This window comes from Protopterus annectens, chromosome 16.part0 (genome assembly GCF_019279795.1).
Source record: "Protopterus annectens isolate FY-2018-M chromosome 16.part0, PAN1.0, whole genome shotgun sequence".
NCBI classification, from domain to species: domain Eukaryota; kingdom Metazoa; phylum Chordata; order Ceratodontiformes; family Protopteridae; genus Protopterus; species Protopterus annectens.
In genome coordinates, this window is record NC_056750.1 from 390,463,656 (window position 1) to 390,483,607 (window position 19,952).

At 37.6% G+C, this 19,952-nt stretch overlaps 1 pseudogene; it reads left to right on the forward strand.

The window, feature by feature from the left end:
• The first annotated feature begins 551 nt into the window (after nucleotides 1-551).
• LOC122790601 overlaps nucleotides 552-19,952 on the forward strand; it is a 30,072-nt pseudogene continuing 10,671 nt past the window's right edge.

A 19,952-nucleotide genomic window follows, 5' to 3' on the forward strand; every position in this document is an offset into this window, starting at 1 on the left:
ATCCAATAGAGTAACCAGCACAGGAGAGATAGCTGAAGGTTTAGGAAAGTCAATTTACCTCTTTGGACAGCCGATACTTCAGAGTAATCCTATTTGAAAAGCTACATCATACACAGGACCGTGTCAAAAGAAAGCTCCGCCAAAGAAAAATCAGGACAGATGGATTCCTCCTCCATAGAGCCATAGTCTAAAGGTGAAGGCAACTGAGAGGAAAACACTAAGGAGTCCATCTCAGAATCCTTGTTCAAAGACTCAAGGTCTCTAGCCATCTTAGGGGTATAGTTCCAAGAAGGTGCAGGAACTGAAACTCCTAAAGGAGGCTTCAATGCCCTCAAGACATTGAACAAGCCTTGAAGAAGTCCTGTCATTCCCACTGCAAATTCCTGGGGACTGACACCACAAGTTTAATTTTCTGCCTTTTCTTCACTGGGGCATCCGCTGTGACAAAATGCAGAGGCACAGACCCCTGCCTGGATTCTACTAAAGTACCCAGCACCTCTTCCCTAACAAGGATTTGAGGAAACTGTCTGGACCCCTCATAAATAATAGCCATGGCTCCTCCTCAATGTACACACCAGACATCTGCAAGGCCTCCAACGACATGCAAGAAGCAGGTTCCGTACTGGCCTCGGAGAAGGTCATGGCAAAAGAAACTGAAGGTAACGCAGACTATCCCCCTGGGTTCTCACTGATCTCAGGAGATGTTCAGTAGAGGTTGGACAGCAGCAGACTCAGGCCTAGACTTCTTGGTCTTCTTTTTAAGTGGTGACTGTATCTTTGGGTGAGCAGATTCTGCCATGGTAACCCTGGCCCAAAAGCTAGAGACGTTGGTAAATGGAAAGTGAAGAAAGGTGGCTACACAAGTTCTTGGGTACAAAGGCAGGAGAGATGGAACACTGTGTGGTTGTGAGATGCACCCAAGCAAAACAAGCACCTATTGTGGTGGTCTTTATGGGGAATCTGCCTCTCACACTGACATTTCCCATTCTTGGAGGACATGTAACCCAGTGAGCAATGTAAGAAAAAGAAAAAAAAAGAACCCCAACAGGGTATTTATCTGAAAATTGTACCAGCAAATGTGAAGGGCATGCAGACCAACAAACACCACTGGTTTTAGGACTGAAGGTAATGAAGGTCTGAGATGGGAGTGTACGTATTTCAGGTCTATATTAAAAGATTGAAGATATATTTTATCAAACACCTCTTGGTCGACACAGAGCGAACGCACTAAAGCGCGAACACTCAAAACAGCGATTTCTTTCCCTGGGAAAAAAATCACTTGGTCATCCCTGTGTGTTTGCCCCTTTCCTCACTGCAGTGAGATCTCGGAGTTGGTATATTTTGTTAGGGGGGATGTGGGGGCCACAGTCCTACACGTTATGTTTGAAAGTGTGCGTGTGTGTGTGTGTGTGTGTGTGTGTGTGTGTGTGTGTGTGTGTGTGTGTGTGTGTGTGTGTGTGTGCGTATGTGTGTGTGTGCGCGCTAGCGATTTCTTTCCCAAGAAATAGCTGTTTTGAGCATTCGTGCTTTAGTCCATTCACTCTTTATGTGTCGACCAAGAGGTGTTCGATGAAACACCTCTTCGGTCTTTTAATATAGACCCCGTATATCACCTTTATGCCCTACACTTGAGCGGTGAGCAAACATCTGACGTACGGTACTCCCTAGGTAATAAAGGCTTTGATATATCCTTGGCAGAAGATCCAGAGGCGATGAATACTGCAAGAATGATATGGAAGGACATCAAAAGTTACCCATGGGTTAGAAGCAAATCAATGCAATATCTAAAAAAAAGGGGCATCATTCCAAAGTGGAACATTATAGACATTTTAGCATATGGAGTCACTTATTAATAATCAGCTGTTTAACAGCTATTAGCTTGTTACCTGAATTACCAGAAAATAGTGACTAAACATGTATAAATTTAGGCTGGGTTGCTGCTATATAACTGCTGTCACAAAGCTGACTACAAGTAAGCATGCATTAACAAAAGCTGCTATGGTGCAGAAACATATTTAATCTATATTCAGTCACCTGCATTACACCACATACTGAACTGGCTGAGAGAAGTCAGGATAATCCTGAGCTACAAGAATAAACAAACTTATTTGGATAAAAAATGTAAATAAATTACAGTATACAGAAACATTACTAGTTCATCTTCAGAGCTTAAGAATACAAGGAGATAATCTGTGGTAGCCATTAATAGTTTAACATTTCAAGACCGTGTATGACTTGTTATTAAGTAAATGCCCGAGGCTTTGTACAGGACAAAGCATCAATCATCACTTGAAATGAGAAGAACCATAGCACAGGCTGTACTCCATCCAAAATGGTTTCATGGAGTAACAGACATCACTAAGTAGTTTTGAGACACTGTAGCGGCTAATATTGTACCTTAAGGGCAGTACAGCAGTGAAACTAAGACAAAAGGATGGAAGAACCATGCAGGCAGACTAAATGCTCATAGCTCATTTGCCTGTAAATTATACCACCTATCTGCAAGCCCCAATTTACTATCCCTTCAAATTTTGAGGTAGCAGCACACCAGACAATGGGGATTTTCAATGGCCTTCCAGATGACCATAATCAAGGCCAGTGCCAAAACTGATGGGAGAGAGAAAAATAGAGAGAGAAACAGTGAGAGAGCAAAGTCCCTCACTACAAATCAAATGTAATTAGCTTATGTATAGGATTACAGGTCTTAAGAATCTTTATTTAAAATGTGCAGTATTTAATTAATGCTTTAAAGAAAAGTTGAAAATGTGTGTGCATATGGTATAATGCATACCATATATGCACAGACAGCTATGTCAGCCACTAAACCATATTAAACACATAATGTGAAAACTAGGTGTGCATCTTAAGTTACTAAAATATCAATATACCCTATATTTATTAATGTAGCTTGTCTCAAGAATACAATAAATACATTGACAAAGAAGTATTTATCAGGAGGACCCCGTAATCTTCTCTTTAAAATCTAACTCTACATTTACTCTCGAACTGTCCAATGTAAAGGCAGATCTTGGCGATAAGAATGAAGGGGGATGGACATATATATACTGTTATTTCTCCTACGTTGCACCGTCTGGAGCCATTCTTTATCCTGTCCTTTATTTTTGTTATACTTTTATGTCTGACTACTGCAAGCTGTATAAATGTTCAGCTTAAATTAAATGTTCCTTCTACCTGCATCTGAATAACAAAGTTTTTAAATTGCAACCTGCTAATTCTTGCCCTAATTACTGTCATACTTTACAATGCTTAGAATATGTTTCACTATGCATACTAGACAACTGGCTGACACACTGTTTTGACAATGTAGATTTCTTCTGCATTGTTATGCACTTGGCACGGAATGTTGTCGCAGTGTTCCTTTAAATGTATTACTCATATGTATACAAACTAGTGTGTAGTACTCTGACTGCAGTTTAGTAGGTTATCTGGTCTACTTTTGAAGCAACAGGCCAGGCATATGTAGCTTCACTGCATGTCATCTGAACAGTTTCAGGCCTTAGTTGACCTTTGTATAACACTGTGTAAGAGTATTAGTTGAGGTCTTCACCTTGTGTCACTTATGCAAATAGACTATGCCTAGCAGTAGTTAACCTTGCATCTCACCTCAGATGAATTGTTTTTATGGCTGCTTACACTATAATGCCTTCATCTATAAGAATCACATAGAACAGCTCTGGGGTACATGGGGATGAAGCCCGGACTTCAACTTAGCTGACCTGAGTTAACATAGCAGCGCTGTCAGAACTGCCCAAAGACAGGAATGATGTAAGATACATGCCAGGTGCAAACCATGTCTAGAATCTCTGGTACATGCTTGTTATCACCAGAGGCATTTTACCCATAAGGTCACAGCCATTAAGTGGACTGCACTCATGGGAGTAGGAGACACTGCATACTATCCCTTGAGATATGGGGACATATGTAGGTGACCTGTTAAGTTTGCATATAAAAAACAGACACAATGATTCCAAAAGGATGGATGATACCATTCATGCCTCTTGAATTTTGCTCCATGAAAGAATAAATGATCCAAATAGGACTGTTGCCTCCTAGGAGAGTGAATGGATCACATAAGTAAGTATGACAGGGAACCCTAATGGTCACCTAGGGACAAAACAAAAAAAATGCATGTCTCTTATGGTAATTGAAATGCTAGTACTATTCCAATCATATGTATAATGTATCGCTTGTACTACCTAATATGCATATCATAATCAACGGTCCTGTTGAACCTCACTGTTACATTTATGTTTGGTTCCTTACATGTGTAGTCATTGCAATAGGTCCTTTTACATCAGAATATTATTACTTTTTTGGCTAGGCTTATATAGGCCCTAGGGCCAATAGCCTACTACCTACCTATGGACCTATGTCAGATGAGTTTAAAAAATGCTGGTTAACAAAATATTATACTGAAACAAACAATAAAAATATCTAATATACAGAAAAAAGTCTTAACTAGGCAGACCAACAATCCAGCAGTCCCTTTTTTGGGGGATGGGGAAGGAAACATACACTAAGTAACTTATTTGGAGTGGACACAAAATGAAGGGTGATTACATGACAGTGAAACACAAAATTACCTTTGTAGCTCAAGATCTTAACTAGAATAGCATACTCCTCCTGAACTTTAAAAATGAAGGTCATAACACTACACACGTTATTGATTAATTTTTATTTCACAAGAAAAAATGTTAATTCCCCTTCCCTAGTGATATATTTAAAACAGTAACTTAGTTCCTAACACATCTGCAGTAGAGATAAGAAAGAAAAGAATTTGTAACCATACTGTAAAATAAAGTACAACGAGCCATGGTGGTACAGCGATTAGCGCTGTCGCTTCACAGCAAGAGTTCTCCCATTCGATTCTCGGCTGGAGCGCCTTCTATGTGGAGTCTGCATGTCCTCCCCGCAGTCGAGTGATGTTAAAGACATGCAGGTAGGTGCGAGCGTGAATGGGCGTGCCTTCGTTGAAGGTTGGGCATTGGGCTGGCAACTATGCACCGTAAAAATCCACTGCCAATCATGAGCGGACCGGAGTTCCGCTGTGGCGACCCCTAACCGGGAAAAGCCGAAAGTCTTTTACTGTAAAATAAAGTACAGATACTGAAACGAGGAAGTCTACAATGAAACATGAATAATTATAAAAATGTAACAAATAATGCAAGCCTGTGAACTTACTGTTTATATTAGTGAAAATGTACCATATTTTGCCTTTGTTTCATTTATGTAGAATGTAGAGAAGGCATACAACTAAAGAGAAGACTAAGAAAAGGTAAAAGAAGAACAAAGTGTGACAAGGATATACAATAAAGCTCACATGTACACACTATATGGTGGATGCAGTCCCTCTGAAAATGTGGGGGGGGGTGCTTTGTAAATTAAAAATACTCTGTGCCCACTGTAACATCTTGCTTGCAATACAGAAGTAATTAGCAAATCTGACTATTTATAGGATACATTTGCAATAAACACACCTGGATTTTTGTCAGATGGTGGAAAAAAGTTGCACTCCAGTTTATCTCCTCAACAAGTTAATACACATTGCAATCCTGACCATACAAAGTATAACGTAACTTTAAAAATCTCAAATGAAAGCAAAGGTTTGTTTTCATACACAGTTCATTCTTAGTTTTGGACACCATAAATTTATACTGGCAACAGTCTGTTTTCTGTTTGTTCATTTTCAAAACACTGGTGGCAGTCCTTTTCTGACAACACATCCTTCAGAAGTACAGATGAACGCAGAAACCACAAAGCAGAAGCAAAGAGCTATATCACATTAACCTGAGTGAGGCACAACTAAAAATTTACCAACAGTGTTCCTTATGTAAAATGGTTCTAATTAGTAGAACCAGATTACATTGTGAAGACTCATTTAAATAATCTGTTTCATCAACAGAGACAATCTTATCTTGGGATCCTTGGGGAATGCCATTGTAAATTGGTGTTCCAATGTCCATTACCATGACAATGAAAGAAGTGTTTACAGACTTATAGAAATCTGTTAATAATGAAACCTAGAAGGCAACATATGGCAGTGACATTCCATCTATATTCTGTGTTAACAGTGGCACTTAATCTCTGACAATACCATGCATAATGCTTACACCTAAACTGTCACTGTCATTTCAAGCAAGAAAACACATTTTCTGTAAATGTAAGTCTTCAAATTGATCCAGATAAAGTGCTGTCATGTCTGCATCTAGGTAACTGAACACATTGAAATAATCTGGTGCAAGATATTAGCAGTAAATGTTTAACTTTATTTTGTATATTTAAAAAAGGTGTACACTAAAATTATGACTGAGCAGCAACAGTGTAATCATCATTATGGTAAATGAATAGGTGCATGCCCTAAAATAAATATCTACTGAAATATGACTTTAACATAGGATGCTTGGTATTTTATCTCCAATACACACTTGATGGGGAACTTTTAGCTTTGGGTGATAACAATAATATGAAAGAACTCTATCATATTAACGTTGGAGCTACTAATTAAACAAATTCCAAGCCATATTATTTTGCTGGCAGTTCTTTTTGCAAATAGAAATGTTCAGGACACAGTTTCTTGATAGTATTTCTATCAAGCTTGCAATAATGACTTTTGAAAAACTACCATTATCCTGTGCTGCTGCCTGTACTGATATCTGTGTTGTTTTTGAAAAATGTAAATGAGGTATTTCACTCTACTGTTTGTTTGTCTTTCGGCTTTTCCCGGTTAGGAGTCGCCACAGTGGAACTCCAGTCCGCTAATGATTGGCAGTTGGTTTTTATGGTGTCAAGTTGCCAGCCCCGACGCCCAACCTTAAACGAAGGCACGCCCATTCACTCTACTGTGAACATTAATTTATTCCACACTGTTGGCAATTACAGCCATGAATCTGATGCATATTATGTCATTTACATTCACTTTAAGCAATAGGTCACTAGACCTGGTGTTGTCTCCATTCAAATGTTCAAGTAGTAAGTTTTTAGACAGAACTCATTCACACTTTGCTTTGTATGTCAAGCAGAGGTTACTTCTATGTCTGTAGGAACAAGCAATAGAGAGGTAATTCCTGCAGTCTGTCAGTGTATTTTTGGATTTCATAACCCTCTATTGTATTAGGACTTCCTGAACTTCCTCCAGCCCACGTTATTTGTTTTCAGGAAGTACAATGTGTTATTCTAATTTCTACAGTTAACCTGATTCAGGATATCCATAGGTATACAGTGACATTGCAGGATTTGTTGGTTATACCTTTGCATTTCTGGCATGCTAAAGAGGAAGCATTCTGACCTTGGTTGCAACACACTAAAATTTTTTTGTTTAAATCAATCCTAGGTCTTTGTCTGTCTGCTTTTAGTGTCTCTCTCGGATAATTATATAAATCAAGGTGTATGTCTTGTGTCCCTAAATTTGACAACAGAAATTGTGTTAATAGTGAGAAAATGGTTATTGCACTGGGTAATGATTTTCTTTCAAATATCTTCATGTATTTCTTGTTTTAATCCTTATTGGTGGTAATGACAGTGCCCATTTTGCAATCATGGATATAGCTTTCCATCCACAACTCCTCAACTAAACTCATAGTTCAGCAAACGAAAATGAAAACAGTAGTGGGCCCAATGCCACATTTCCTGGGACTTCACTGGGCATTTCAGCAAGCTCGGAGAGGCATGTGTAAACCGCACGACTACTGCTACTAAAATGAATGAGTGCAGTGCTTTTAATGTCAAATATGCTTAAATATTCAATCACAGTATGTGAGATCCCACCTACAGTCACTATCAATGCTACGTAAGTAATCCGATCAAATACCAGATTCCCTTTACAAAACCATATTTCCCCTAGGCTAAGAATTTAGGTCACCAGTATCTTTTAAGATAAAAACAGTTGATTACCTACTTTATATGCTTGCAGTGAATAGGAGTGAGGATGATCAGCCTGTAGTTTATTAGGTCTGATGTAGCACTCCACTTAAGTTTTTGCTGCTAGACTTCCACATATGTCCAGTTCTGACAAAATTAAAATAATACTTGAGGGGGGGGGGTTGTACACAATTACATATATTTTACAGGAAATTATTGGGTATGTACTCCAGTCCCATGGAGAGAATATTTTTTTTTTAATGCTTTGGTTACCATTTTATGTACTTTTTTGCACTCGGGGAGAGGTGTCATCCTTAGACAAGGAAGCAGCACTTCTAAATTTCCAAAGACGGTACAAAATGTATCTGCAAAAGTATCTGCTATAAACTGAGTATCATATTACTATTACTATTTATTGAAAGTCTACTGTAGTCACTGTTTTTCCCTTTAGTACTATAGCATAGCTAAAAGAACATCTTGCTGTTGCCCTTCTGTTTTCTTTTGTCATTTTTAAAATCATGTCTACCAACCATCAAACCTGCCCCCAAGTCCGAGACATACACTATCCAAAAGACCTCAGCCAAGCAGCCATGAGGGATGCTGCTTGCTCTTGTTGGCACCCAGGCAGTGACAGCTTTTGCCAAGGTGATGTGAGCTCTTGCATCACCACTAATGCTGTGTCCCCTAGTTCACACATGTGCTGCCAAAGATGCATAGGCAGTGACTACAAGTCACCAACTTGGGTGAGCATGCTCGCATCTTCGCAGTACCAATCTTCCATATTGTGTCATGCCTCCACTCTTCAGGAGAAGCTCATCAGAGCAGCGGCATGACCTGGGCAGGAACCACAGCTCATTTCCCAAGGATGAGCATGCTCATTCTCCCTGCCTGCACTGTCAAATGCCTGATCCGCAAGTCAGAGTCAGGGCTTGATCCCTCTACACCAGCACTGCAAAGCTTACTTTCTCTCAGTTTTAGATGATGGCCTCATTATCTAACTGAACAGACTAATTAACAAAAGATCCTAGTAAACATAATAGGGATTTATTTACAGAGTTAGGATTCATTTAAAATGGTATAATATCTTTTCTTGTTGTATAGTACATTAATTCTATAGTTCCACCATAATGATTTATAGTAACTAGTATATTGCTTGCCAGAAAATAGCTTTGTATGTAGCATGCAATAACGTTAACAAAAAGCTTCCTAGAGAGTAATAGAAGCGTGAATTAACAAGTTTCAATCTGCACAGTGTGGAGTGTGTATCTCTGTGTAGTCATCTTCAGCATAGTCAAGAAAGGAAGAGCCATTTAATTTACATGCATCTATTCTTAAGTTAGATAAGGTAGTCTTATATGGTTTAGCTATACAGGGAGAACTGTGAGTGTGAGTGTGTGTGTGTGTGTGTGTGTGTGTGTGTGTGTGTGTGTGTGTGTGTGTGTGTGTGTGTGTTGGGGGGGGACAATTACAAGGAATGCTTTTACTGTAATGTCAAGTATGTTGTTATCTCTAGCTATACAATGAACAACTAAGTTATTCTGATTAATGAAATCCAATAATAATTGGGAGCCTTTGCCAGTATGGTAATTTTCACAGTCTAATGTTTGCATGACTAAGTCAACAGTAAGACTGCTATTACTTTCCATTATAATATGGGTGGATTTTATGTCTTAGCCCTGACTGGAGAATGAAAATTCTTCAATAGGGTGCTAATGGCAAAAAATGTCCACCTCTTCAGGGCAACGTATTAAGGTACTATGAAGCCTGGACAGAAAAAAGCAAACTGATATTTTTTATGCTCACTAGACATGTTTATGCTGTTTTAGCAAGTACAAAATAATAAAAGGAAAAAGATAAAAAAGTAGTATGTGTGTGTGTGTGTCTCTGCACGTGACAGAAAGCAACAGACAAAGCATATATACACTTTGTACACATTGCCTAAACAATACGTAGGCATCTCTCAATGTCTGGGATTATTTCCCAACTTTGATCCTCTGTTTATCAGCAAATCAAACATTCTACCAGGGAGAGATCAAAACTATCAAAATGTTTTCTTTTTGTTTTGCTATCTTGCTCTTTCTGGAATCATTTTTTTCCCATTTTGGCTGTAAATTGTACTGGGCTGAGCAGCACTATTGTGCAAAAAGCTTTCTGTTCAGTACCTGTACTCCATGGGATGACATGTGCAAACCATTCACTGCTAAGTAGGCAGGCCAGTGAAAAATCATAGGCAGGGATTGCCCTGCTTATGACACCAGGTCCTAAGCCACAAATTAAGGTCTGGATTTTAGATTCAACTTTAAATGCAATTTGAGCAAAAAGTGGCATATCACTAAATCTGTGGGAATTTTCTGACATCCTCAAATTGCTGACCCTACTGTAACTTTAATGTATCACATTTGCCTTGGATTCTATTTAGTTTGTTATCTATTTCATTTAAATGTTTGAACCTAGCAAGTTACTTTAAGGTTTCTGTATGGAATTAATGATTATAAGTGTTTTATGGACTAATGAGTCACTGATCACAAAGCATATTGTTGGGGATGCCTAGTTTTAAAGCAAGGTTATTTTTGTTTTTACAGAACTCTCCCATGTTGCATTTTTCTGATTGTGTGCAATGCTTCCGTATGTAGACTTTCTGTGTTGGCCTGGGACTTTGAGAAGACTTTGAACTATGTGACTGAACTCATTTATATGGTCGAGGTTCCTGAGGTCTGGATGCATTTGGTGGGTCTTCAGGAAAATATATCTTCAGACCCTTGTCATATGGAAAACATACATGTTGATCTGGGGGGGGGGGTCACCAGCTGAGCATTTAATCTGAAGTCCAGCTGCAGTTTTACATCTCCGGATATATCAAGAGACATGTCAAAAAGATGCATGAAATCAGTGGTGTTGCTTAGGCATAGGCCAACTAGGCGACCGCTTAGGGCGCTGCTCTAGCAGGGACACTTTTCCAGTAATCTGGATGGTGTAAATAGACCAGGGTGGTGCTGTGGAGACCTTTTGCCTAGGGCACTAGTTGACCAAAGGCCGGTCCTGGGTGCTGCAGTTTTAATACTGCTTCAGCTAATCGTCATCTATGAGGCAATGAAAAGTACAAGAACAGTCGACACACACAGATCTATTCATAGAGTGTGATGTGAGGAAATTATTCCCCATTCCCCACCCCCATTTTTACAAAGCTATAGAAGTTATATCCCACCCATTAGAGACAAGACATTGACATTTCTTAGATATTTAACTAGTGCATCTTTCTTACAAAACTGAGTGATAAACTAAAAATTAATTTGTTTTTGAAGAAAGTTTCTAGTTAGTTTCACTAGACTTTTTTTTTAATTAAACAATATACCTTTTTGTAGTTTTCTCCTAGACAAGTTCAATTTTCCAGCAACCTACTTTCTTACTATGGATTTGTAGTGGCCTTTTAGAAAAGTTGGGAAATGCTAGTCTTTTGGGTGAGAATAGGTTTACACATTACCAATACCTCTGATATTTTTAGAAAATGCACATTTATGTAGAGAAGGTTTGCATTATCAATATACTATGACAGAATGTAATGGCTGCAGTATTCCTGTTTTGAGTGGTCTGTGTTTACTGACGGACTATGGCAGCAAAGAATTCTTCACAAGACACTCTTTTAAACCTAAGTATCCATCCAGTTTCTGAACACTTTCCTGTGTTCAATGAACAGATTTCATTAATTAGGAAACTGCATAAATGGCTGAAGACTGCGTCTCGACCACCAAATACGACTTTGTCACAGTGTAAAAAAATGGAAAAAGGTTTATTTAAATAAAGTGCTTTTCATCCCACACAACTGTAGGACTTCTTCAGATAAAAACAACTTACAAACCACTTCAATAAATATCTTGCACTCGTAATTACGGGTGCACAACTAGCCATGCTGATAGGCTAATCAATAGCATCAATTATATGCAGTCATCCTAAAAGATAGTAGAAATAAAAGTAAAATATATATATATATATATATATATATATATATATATATATATATATATATATATACACACACACATACACATACATGTTGTGCGGTCATCTATACATACATGCATCAATTTCTACAGAATAAATTGAAACCTAAAATACTGTGTGTATAATTAGATAATCATTTTTTTACAAGTTTTCAAACATTACAACATTTATATAAATGTATGTATATACAGTACTAGTTACATGGAATAGATGTTAGTGGATGTGTATGTATGCTAATATTATATGATTATCTATACATACATACATAGACTTTAAAATGACATGATACCTAAAATGCTGTGTGTGTAACTACATAGTCATTTTAAAAAATTTAAAAAGTACTAGTTGTATTAAATAAATATCTATTAAATAAGTATTACTATAGATATATATATATATACATGTATATAAATATGGTAGTACGTATACTTAATATAAGCTTATGTATGTGTCTCATGTTAAAACAATTTACCTATTTAAACTCTTCAACTTCAAAATACATTTAATGGAACATATTTCATTTAACCCTGGATATGAACATGCATTGGTACATAACTGCCAATAAAGTTCTAAAACTTCCAGGCGTATGGAGTCCGGGCCCCCCCCCCCCTCCCATCTGGGTGGATACAATCTACAGCTCTAAATAAGAATTTGTGGTTGGGGTTCTCTAACGTGTGTTTGGCCAAGGCATTCTCCAATTTACCTTTTCTAATGTGGTAGACCCACTCACGTAACTTCCTCTCTTCCCAAAATAAAATGCTACACGTTGTTGGCACTGCGCTAAGTAAATAACACCTTTTGACTGACAGTTGAATATGTATTGTTCCTAATACAAAAAGTTTCCCTTGTAGCAATGAAGGGACAAAAATTACACATATTGCATTGGAACATACCCTTCCTCCATGGAATTCCTTGGACCTGGCTTTCAATGATTTGTTTTAAATTTTTACCCCTTCTCCACACTATCTTTGGTGTATCTGGTAGTTTTCCCCTCAAGTCATTATCATTGTGTATTAGGTACCAGTTTTTTTGAATAATTAATGAAATGACTTCAGTGTTAATGAAAACTATTCAATAGACATGGGCTTGAATTACTAGAGTTAATGTGTAAACATTACCAGAAGTTGTTCGATGTGTTGGTGGAGGAGGCAACTTTGTTAGATGAATCTATTCAAAGGAACACTGATTTTTTATGCTATAAATATGACTATGGGCATATATTTGGTAGTATAGACCAATACCTTTGCAAAATTAAGGATACCAAACTTAAGAAACTCAACAGGGACCGCCAAGCCTATAGCAATGGCCGAGCATACCTGAAACCTCCCCCTTCCCAAACGGGATTGCTCATTGGCCAAGACTCGTCCAACGGCAGAGAATAGTTTAACCAACATGATCGCAGTGTACAAAGTGACAACTCGGTTCAGCAAGGAGCTTTATTAGGGAACATAAATAATACTGAACAAGTGAATACCAGAAATTTGGATTACACAGCGACTACTTTAAACCATGACCAGGTTAATGAACAGTACACATAACACCGAAATTTTTGGAACAAAGCCTCTTATTACAATCTGAGGCAGAATACCAGCTGCCTGAACAACTACAATTACAACAATTTCAACAAACGGGGGAAGAGAGGGAGGTAAACATAACTGACTACATTAATCAAAGAGACTGATGTATTATGTTCAATGCAAATAGAGACCAAGATCTTTAACTACACCAATGTAGAAATTGATTCTGTTTTAATTGAGTTACTTTCTAAAGGTAATACATTTGTACATAGTAGTAAAGCTGACTTAGTTAAAACCATAATTGACTTGAAACTCTTCGTTAGGAAATTGAATTTGGAACTACTTTTTGGGGGAGATATGGTCAATCTTCATGTTGCTAGTACTTTCTTACCACCAATGCACCCTGCTTTAATCTTGTTTGACAAAATGTGTGAAATAGACTTACGGAACATGTCGTCTTTGAATGCACATCAAAAGAAATGTGATACTTAACATTTCTATAGATGAAAAACAAGCTTTACGTTCTATTAGAGAAGCAGGGGTTAGAATCATGCAACCTGACAAGGGTGGTGGCCTAGTTGTTATGCTAGAAGAGCAATACACTGTAAAAATGTTAAGAATACTTGGCAGTAATACATATCAGGAAAAGTCTAGAAATGAACTTAACCAAGCATATTCTAGGATTCGTTCATTTTTTAATGATTTGTTTATAGAAGGAAGAATTGACGTGCCAACTTTGAATTATTTGGCAATGCTCACACCTGGGATCCCAATACGTTTTGGGATTCCTAAGATTCACAAATCACTGACAGACCCACCCGTGAGACCCTTAGTCGATGCTAGAAACAGCATTACCTACCCCTGTGCAAAAGTAGTGGATAACACTCTCCAGAAATATGTGGCACAGGAAACTGCCATCTGCAAAGATTCATGGTCATTCCTTGAAAACATTAATGGCCTTAAATTTGATGAAAATTTGAATTTTTTTAACCACTGACGTGAAAGATTTGTACTCATCTATACCCCACGAGGAAGGCATAGAATGGCTTAACTTCATGCTCAGGAAAAGGGGAGCCTCTCATTCAGAAATAGGACTAGTGGAAGAATTGCTAGACATTGTGTTATCCTATAACTTCCTGACCTTTAATAACAAAATATACCTCCAGAAAGTTGGTGTTGCCATGGGTTCCTCGTGTGGGGCAAGTTTCGCAAACTTAGTCATGGCCTACTGGGAGCAGGAAGTTGTTGGGAAGAATTGTCAGGTGGCGAACCAGATAAAGTTTGACACACATTTTCTGGATGACATTTTTATACTAATAGAAGGAGACAAAAGAACAGCCACTGAACTAGTATCATTCTTTAATTCAACTTCCAGCTTCTTGTCAATTTACGTATACATACAGTGCTGACAGGATATCTTATCTTGATGTAGACTTATGGAAACACTATGGAAAACAATCTTTCTGTGCAAAAATTTACAGAAAGGAGACTTACTCCAATAGCTTCCTACAGTACAGTAGTAACCATCCCTGGTATCAGAAGAGATCAGTAGTGAAAGGCCAGCTGGTCAGGGCTGCACACATGGTATCAAGAGACGTGGACTTTCTGGATGAGTGTCAACTACTGAAGGGTAAGTTTATTAGACGTGGTTACCCCAGACAACTTATTGATAATCTTATTTAAAAAGTGATGGGGAAGAGAGACTTGGGGATATACCAACTGATTCCTGGAGGTGTATCACACCCCGTAACCCAGAATCAGAACAATGATGACACTATACCATGGTTGAAGTTTATGACACCCTTCAGCATTGACAGTGAGGTCATTTCATTAATTATTCAAAAAAACAGGCACCTAATACACAATGATAATGACTTGAGGGGAAAACTACCAGATATACCAAAGATAGTGTGGAGAAGGGGTAAAAATTTAAAGCAAATCACTGAAAGCCAGGTCCAAGGAATTCCATGGAGGAAGGGTATGTTCCAATGCAATATGTGTAACTTTTGTCCCCACATGGCTACAGGGGAAACTTTTTGTATTAGGAACAATACGTACAAGGTAAAATACAAACTTAACTGTCAGTCAAAGGGTGTTATTTACTTAGCGCAGTGCCAAAAATGTGTAGCATTTTATTTTGGGAAGACGGGCAGGAAGTTACGTGAGCGGGTCTAGGAACATTACTCTCTCCAATAGCCAAAATAATGGAAAAATGCATCCACCAACAACTACTTGACCACCTTCTCCATAATAACTTACTTGCTGTCAGCATGGTTTCAGGCCATTTCATAGTACCACCACTGCCCTGCTATCCTTTTCTGACTGTATAAACAAACATCATAACAAAAACTCTCTTTCTTCTGCTCTGTTTATTGACCTTTCAAAAGCTTTCGACATGGTTAACCATCACCTACTTATGGACATATTAAAAGCCCTATCCCTTGACCCACAGACATTACTTTGGTTTAAATCCTATCTAGAAAACAAACAGCAAGCAGTACTCTGGGATAATATCCTCTCTGCACCTCCCTGTTAACAATGGAGTACCTCAGGGCTCTATTTTAGGCCCTCTTCTCTTCTCAGTTTTTATTAATGATTTAAATACCAAAATTCCACAAGCCACCTGTATACAATATGCAGATGATTTTACTTTAATATGTTCAGCTAAGTCCCTAACCTCTCTCCAGACCCTCACCCAAACAGTATTTAATCTTGTTGAAAACTGGTTCATGCAACTTTGCCTCCTTCTTAACCCCCCAAAAAACAAAATTATTGCTTTTTGCTCCTACTCAAAAAAGTCTCCACAATTTCACTTCACAGTAACATCCAACAATGGAACTCATAACTCCAGACACTACAACCCGACTCCTAGGAATTACAATAGACAACAACCTTAGCTATGATGATCATATTAATACTACTATAAAATCTGTCAACAGAAAACTAGGCTCCCTTTACAGAATCAAACCCTTCCTTACACCAGAAGCTAGAACTACTATTGCCCAGACCTACCTTATCTCTACCCTGTTCTATGCTTCTGCCGTTTATACCAATCTATCTAAAAGCAGCCTTAGCAAACTTGCAACCAGCTATAACAACAATGCCAGATTTGCCACTGGTACCCCGTTCAGAACCCACAGCTGTCTCAACCTCAAACAACTAGGAAGGTTAGAACTGCAGAACCACCTACTTTATCAACAATACACCATCACCCAAAAGATCCTTTACCACCCCAAGAATACCCCAATCCTCACTAATCTGATTACCCCATATAAAAATCTGCCAACACTGCGCTCAGCTAATAAGCTTCTAGTTTCCACTATTAAATCAAACAACCATGTAAGGGACTCACTATTCACTAAAACAGTGGGAAAAACCTGGAACCTGCTTCCAAGGGAACTCACATCTCTTTCTTCCACACTGCTTTTCAAAAAATACCTTAAAGAATACCTTACTACACACTGGCTATGTTCCTGCTCTAACCCTGACTAATATCTAAATCCCCATCTCACTCTCCCTAGACTTTTCTGCACTGTTGTTCTATTACGTTTACCTGGGGTAACCAGTAACCTTGCATCTAACTAGTATTTAACAAGATTTCTTTATAGTACTTTATAAGAGTATTCTTATTCTAAATATGCTATCCTCCACTGTACTAGATATAAATTATAATGTCTGTACATCTGTAAAAAAAAAAAAATTTAACTTTATATTTCTGTTTGCTATTTGCATGTAATATATGATATGTCACTGCCTATGCTTGGAGCTTTTCTCCCTGGGCCTCTACTGAAAATGGACACATATCCAGTTAGACTAGCCCGGTCAACAAATGTAAAATAAATAAAAAATAAAATAAACATTTGTACCATATTAGGAAAGGTAAACTGGAGAATGCCTTAGCCAAACACACGTTAGAGAACCCCAACCACAAATTCTTATTTAGAGCTGTAGATTGTATCCACCTAGATGGGAGGGGGAGCCCTGACTCCGTACGCCTGGAAGTTTTAGAACTTTAATGGCAGTTACGTACCAATGCATGTTCATATCCAGGGTTAAACAAAATATGTTCCATTAAATATATTTTGAAGTTGAAGAGTTTAACTAGGTAAATTGTTGTACCAGGAGACACATACATAAGCTTATATTAAGTATACATACTAGCATATACACATATACATATTTAGTAATACTTATTTAATACATATTTTTATTTAATACAACTAGTACTGTGTACATATCCATATGAACTGTCTTAATTGCTTTTTAAATTTTTTTAAATTACTAGTTACACACATAGCATTTTAGGTCTCATGTCATTTTAAAGTCGATGTATGTATGTATAGATGATCATATAACATCAGCATACATTCACATCCACTAACATCTATTCGATGTAACTAGTACTGTATATACATACATTTATATAAATGTTTTAATGTTTGAAAACTTGTAAAAAATGATTATCTAATTATACACACAGTATTTTAGGTCTTAATTTATTCTGTAGAAATTGATGCATGTATGTATAGATGATCGCACAATATATATATATATATATATATATATATATATATATATATATATATTTTTTTTTTTTTTTTTTAACTTTTATTTCTACTATCTTTTAGTACGACTGCATATAATTGATGCTATTGATTAGCCTATCAGCATGGCTAGTTGTGCACCCGAGATTATGAGTGCAAGATATTTATTGCAGTGGTTTGTAAGTTGTTTTTATCTGAAGAAGTCCCACAATTGTGTGGGATGAAAAGCACTTTATTTAAATAAACCTTTTTCCATTTTTTATACTGTGACAAAGTCTTATTTGGTGGTTGAGATGCAGTCTTCAGCAGTTTCCTAGTTTGTATTTGTCTTCCGTGATACTTAGATTTCATTAATTGTCAGAGCTGTCAAAGAGGGGTTTTCTCATTACCATGGAGATCAGAGTGGTGAATCAAGACTGCGTGATGATGTTACACATAGTACTGTTGCTCCAGGTATGGCAACACAACAGTTTTCAGCTTCGGCTGTTTCAAACCATGCTAGCGAGGGTTTTTTCACTCAACGTGTGGATATGGACAACAATTTGGTATGGGACATTTTTGGAGTTGTAGCCAATCCATTTCAAGGATACACAAACATTTCATCTGGTGCCCAAGTACACAAAATGTGGTTAGTGATAACACTAACACTAATAGTTGTAAGCGTGACATTTTTCAACTGGAAAAACTGGCCATTAAGACAGTTTCATTACAATTGGAGATCTTTTATTTAGAAGAAAACAATAACTTGGGCTGTGTTCCATTCGGATTAAGGACTTTTAAGTTTCCCAGTTGTGTTAGACAAGGGGATTCTTTGTAAAACCAATTGGTGGATTTGTTTAACAACACAGGATTGACTTTTATGCGTTTATTGGTTGAACATTACAAACTGGAGCTTGACAGACTGAGAGCAGAAATGGAATAGTTAGATGTAAACATTAAGACTTCCAAAGCTTTTACTTCTTTTTCTACTTTATATTATGGTAATGCAGCCAAAGTCAGTAGGCACAGAGCTTCAGTCATTAATAGAAAGAGGGCTAACCTTTGGAGAGATTTAGCAGCATATGCAGCCAAGAATGCTTACCCCATTAAATTTGTTATAGAAAATTCTGAAAGGTCTATCCCAAACTCGGTCAACACAACACCTGGGACACCTACAGTTGATGGTTCTCAGGAATTTCCACCTACCATTATTACTAATGGTGGGGCATCTAACACAGTAGATAAGACAGACAACAATGTTGTGCCTTCCACTTCTGGGGTTTCCCCTTTAAAAGCTTCAGGTCCTTTTTTAATGGACAGTTCAGGGAATAATGAAACTCCAAAATGGACAAACAACAATCAGAACAAGAACAAGGGGGGCCAGAAGGGCCGCGAACAGAATTAGACTTTCAAATTAATGTGCTGAATTTGTGTAGAGTACATCCTGACAATGACATCATTTCTTTGCTTAGACATCGTTTTTCTTTTATCCCTAGTGACAGTGTAAATATATCAAAGCTTATTGTAGATTTAAAGTTGTATTTAAGTTAACTTAATCTCAAATACATTTTTGATGGGGTACAAGGTTTGAATAACACTGTACCAACAGTTAGGAAGAAAAGTTTGTATAATCCAATTTTGCATCCCACTTTACAGGTGTTCGACAAGCTTTGTGAAAAACAATTTAGATGCTTAGATAGTAATTTTAAACAAACACAGAACCTGCTAGATAGCGAGTTATTGGCCTTGACTGAATTAACAAATAATAAGGATTTACAAGTTATGAAGAATTGGAGTGCTATACTCCTGAATACACTGATCAAAACAATGACTGCAGTTACACATATAAATCTTTTCATAAACATTTGAAATCCTGTCCGTGATGCCAAAATAATGTATTGCCTAATGAGCAGGATTTGACATAATTACTTCACACTAAAGAAATTATAAGCCGTGGTGGTACAGCAGTAGCGTTGTTGCCTCACAGCAAGAGGTTTTCCTGTTCGAGTCACAGCTTGAGTGCCTTCTGTGTGGA